The sequence below is a fragment of the Theropithecus gelada genome, chromosome X (assembly GCF_003255815.1).
Source record: "Theropithecus gelada isolate Dixy chromosome X, Tgel_1.0, whole genome shotgun sequence".
Classification (NCBI taxonomy): domain Eukaryota; kingdom Metazoa; phylum Chordata; class Mammalia; order Primates; family Cercopithecidae; genus Theropithecus; species Theropithecus gelada.
Window position 1 is genome coordinate 3,263,183 of NC_037689.1, and position 4,648 is coordinate 3,267,830.

Genomic DNA, 4,648 nt, shown 5'->3' on the forward strand with positions numbered 1-4,648 from the left:
CTGGATGATATCCTGAAGAGTGTTTTCCAACTTGGTTCCATTTTCCCCCTCATTTTCAGGCACCCCAATCAGACGTAGATTTGGTCTTTTTACATAATCCCATACTTCTTGCAGGCTTTGTTCATTTCTTTTTCTTCTTTTTTCCTTGGATTTCTCTTCTCGCTTCATTTCATTCATTTGATCCTCAATCGCTGATAGTCTTTCTTCCAGTTGATCGAGTCGGTTACTGAAGCTTGTGCATTTGTCATGTATTTCTCGTGTCATGGTTTTCATCTCTGTCAGTCCGTTTATGGCCTTCTCTGCGTTAATTATTCAAGTTATCAATTCTTCCACTCTTTTTTCAAGATTTTTAGTTTCTTGGCACTGGGTACGTAATTCCTCCTTTAGCTCTGAGAAATTTGATGGACTGAAGCCTTCTTCTCTCATCTCGTCAAAGTCATTCTCCGTCCGGCTTTGATCGGTTGCTGGCGATAAGCTGCGTTCCTTTGCAGGGGCAGATGCGCTCTTATTTTTTGAATTTCCAGCTTTTCTGCCCTGCTTTTTCCCCATCTTTGTGGTTTTATCTGCCTCTGGTCTTTGATGATGGTGACGCACTGATAGGGTTTTGGTGTGGGTGTCCTTCCTGTTTGTTAGTTTTCCTTCTAACAGTCAGGACCCTCAGCTGTAGGTCTGTTGGAGATTGCTTGAGGTCCACTCCAGACCCTGTTTGCCTGGGTATCAGCAGCAGAGGCTGCAGAAGATAGAATATTGCTGAACAGCGAGTGTACCTGTCTGATTCTTGCTTTGGAGGCTTCCTCTCAGGGGTGTACTCCACCGTGTGAGGTGTGGGGTGTCGGTCTGCCCCTGGTGGGGATGTCTCCCAGTTAGGCTACTCAGGGGTCAGGGACCCACTTGATCAGGTAGTCTGTCTGTTCTCAGATCTCAACCTCCGTGTTGTGAGATCCACTGCTCTCTTTAAAGGTGTCAGACAGAGTCATTTGCGTCTGCAGAGGTTTCAGCTGCTTTTGTTGTTGTTGTTGTTGTTTAGCTGTGCCATGTCCGTAGAGGTGGAGTCTACAGAGACGGGCAGGCTTCCTTGAGCTGCTGTGAACTCCACCCAGTTTGAGCTTCCCAGAGGCTTTGTTTACCTACTTAAGCCTCAGCAATGGCGGGCGCCCCTCCCGCAGCCTCCCTGCTGCCTTGCAGTTAGATAGCAGACTGCTGTGCTAGCAATGAAGGAGGCTCCGTGGGCATGGGACCCTCCCAGCCAGGAGTGGGATATAGTCTCCTGGTGTGCCCGTTTGCTAAGTCCCTTGGTAAAGCGCAGTATTGGGGTGGGATTACCTGATTTCCAGGTGTTGTGTGTCTCAGTTCCCCTGGCTAGGAAAAGGGATTCCCTTCCCCCTTGTGCTTCCCAGGTGAGGCGATGCCTGGCCCTGCTTCAGCTCTCTCTGGTTAGGCTGCAGCAGCTGAGCAGCACAGATTGTCCGACAATCCCTAGTGAGATGAACCCAGTACCTCAGTTGAAAATGCAGAAATCACCTGTCTTCTGTGTTGCTCAGGCTGGGAGCTGGAGACTGGAGCTCTTCCTATTCAGCCATCTTGCTCCGCCCTCACGTTTTTTATTTTTTGAGGTTGAGTGTCTACAGTAATTTTATTGTAACAGAGAAACCAGGCTGCAATAAGTCTATATGATTAGAGCAGATGGTTGTTCTGTAGAAAGGGTGAAGTTTGATCCCAGCTGGCAGCACATAAAGCCTAGAATATCCTATTTCCTGGTATTGCCTTGTGCCACCTGACTCATGATGTGAAATGAGTTACTGCACAAGTACATTCAACAAAGGGAGTAGGTCCACCTGGGCAGAGACAACATCTCATCAGAAGACAAATATACAATCATTGAGGAGGATGCTGAGATAAAGTGCAGTTACCTACTCTCCACTATTCTTTGCTGAGAAAGGTGATGGTAAGGTATCAGCAGAAAATTATGTTCTTTATTTTTAAATAAATCACAACAGGATGGGGTTGATGATCAATCAAGCAGTAGAATGGGATGAAAATCTACATTAGTTAAAAATCTTTGTCTATAAGGAAAAAAACAATGACAAGGGAGAAGAGAGAGCCTTCTCTTTTTCTTAAATAAGACAGAAAACAACATCTTTTTTTTTTCCTTGCTGTAGTGTCAGCAGACTCATTGGTTTTCATAAAATGCAATATGGTCTGTTGTTAAGGTTGCTCTATCATGGGAGGAGAGACACAATGCTGACTGTTCATGATAGAAGCAGGTCTTCTCTCAAAGCCTGCAATGTGTGCTGTTTCCCATGAGGAACCCCAACACTGTATTACACTTCAGTTAAAGTTTCTGAAATATTGCAATGGTATAACTGACATGTTTTTTGGTGTGATGACTTTCTTGCATGTATAAACTCTTTGAGAGAAGTTGGGAGATAAAAGGACAGGGGAGAGTTTGGTTTAAAGCCACGATGTTCCAGACACCAACCATGGATGCCTCGGCCCTATGTCACTACATGTTCTTTTCTGAGAAACATTCAATTGCTGAGTGTTGTTAAACAATGCGGCTGAAAGAAATGATCTACTCACCACCATCCACCCTCTGTCATCCTCTGTGTCAAGCTCCCAACAGCAGAGACTGAAGACAGAAAGGTTGTTTCTGCTTCCTTGCACCAGTGCTATTACTTGGTGACCTGGTGAATGGCATGGGCATGGTAGCCCATGTTGCTGAAGGTGACCCCTGCCACAGAGATGTGGCTGTCCTCTGTCATGTAGACGGAGAATTCATTGGTCAGCTGCTCCACCTGATCAGGCTTTAGCCCTGTGAAACAAAACATGCCCATTTGGTCAGTTATGTGTTCCCCGATGTGGGCAGAACCCTCCTTCTTGAGGTTGGAGACCAGCTGAGTCTGCATGCTAGTCATGTGGCTGGCTATGCTTTTCACTTCTTGCAACCATTGTTTTTGCAAATTTGGGTGTTAAGAATGTTAGAAGCAATCTGGGCTCCACTGAGGGGAGGATTACAATACATGGGATGGATCAAGATCTTCAACTGTTGACTCTACATTTTTGGCTTCATCTGCATCTATGCAAACCACAGTGAAGGCTCCCACACACTCGCTGGATAATTCCATGTTCTTGGCATATGATTGGCAGAGACAAAAATTAATGCTGTTTGATGAAGTGGCGCACAGCCCAGCCATCCTTGTTACAATCACCACTAGCAAAGCCTTGCTAGGCCATGTCAAAGAATGCAAAGAGATTATTTTTCTTCACCACTGTTGCTATTTCCTTCCACTGCTCTAGACGAGGTTCCACTCCGATGGGATTATGGGCACAGGCATGCAGAAAAACATTTTGCTATGGCATTTTTGAAATGTCCTCCATACGACCTGTGAAGTCAAAACACCAAGTCTTGGGGTCATAGTAACAATAAATTTGTAGCTGCATGCCAGTATCCCTGGAGATGGGTGTGTGATTTCCCCAGGATGGTTTGGACATCTCAGCTGAGTTTAAAAATTCTTTGCAGAAAACTGGCTCTGATCCTTAAGGTCCCAGTTCCAGAAATGGTATGCACAGTGAATAACTGGCCACTTTTCAACACTTCACTATTCTCACCCAGGACTAGATCTGCAGATGCTGTGCAAAATTCAGCCAGTCCCCCAATGGGCAGGTGTTCCTCGTCCAAATTTTTTGTGGTAATCTAGGCCTCTTCCTTGTTGACATTAAGCAGCATGTAAGGCTTTCCATTATCATCCTAGTAGGCACAAACTCCCAGATTCATCTTTTTGCTATTGGTGTCCCTCTGAAAGGCTTCAGTGACTCCCAGAATGGATCTGGAAGTCCCATCTCCACACAGGTCCACCAGGACCTGGCTGTGGCAGAGGCCATGGTGGTGAGGCCTGGGTGGAAGGCGGTGGGGATCCTGGAGAGGACATGGCTGGAGTGCAGCAGGGCCACACTGAACAGTAGGAGGGCAGTGGGCAGCCACAGGACAGAATGGAGGGAGAGTGGGCCATATTTAGAATTGTTAAGTCTTGTTGAATTGAATGAATTGAACCTTTATATCATGTATTGCTTTTTTTTTTTTTTATCATTGTTGGTTTAAAGTCTATTTGGTCTGAAATAAGAATAACAGCCCCTACTCTCTTTTGCTTTCTGTTTTCCTGAGAGACCTATATCCATTCCTTTACATTGAACTATGGGTGTCATTTCAGATGAGATGGGTCTCTTGGAGACAGCATACAGTTGTGTCTAGCTTCTTTATCCAGCTTGATACTCTGTGCCTTTTAAGTTGGGCATTAAGCCAGTGTAATTTCAAGGTTAATCTGATATGTGAAAAACTGGTCCTGTTATCAGGTTGTTAACTGGTTGTTATGTAGACTTGATTGTATAATTCCTTTATAGTGTCATTGGGATATGCACTTAAGTGTGTTTTTGTGGTGCCATATACTGGTATTTCATTTCCATGTTTAGCACTCCCTTAAGGGCTACCTCTTCTTCTACTTTTCTCCTTTCCTTCTCCTTCTCCTCCTCCTCCTTCTTCTTTCCTCCTCCTCCTCCTCTTCCTCGTCTTCTTCCTTTTTTTTTTTGACAGAGTTTCACTCTTGTTGTCCAGGCAGGAGTGAAATGGTGTGCTCTTGGCTCACCACAACCT

General features: G+C 45.1%; 1 pseudogene; it reads right to left on the minus strand.

The window, feature by feature from the left end:
• Positions 1-2,672: 2,672 nt before the first annotated feature.
• On the minus strand, positions 2,673-3,945 carry LOC112616195 (annotated as a pseudogene).
• Positions 3,946-4,648: the final 703 nt, after the last annotated feature.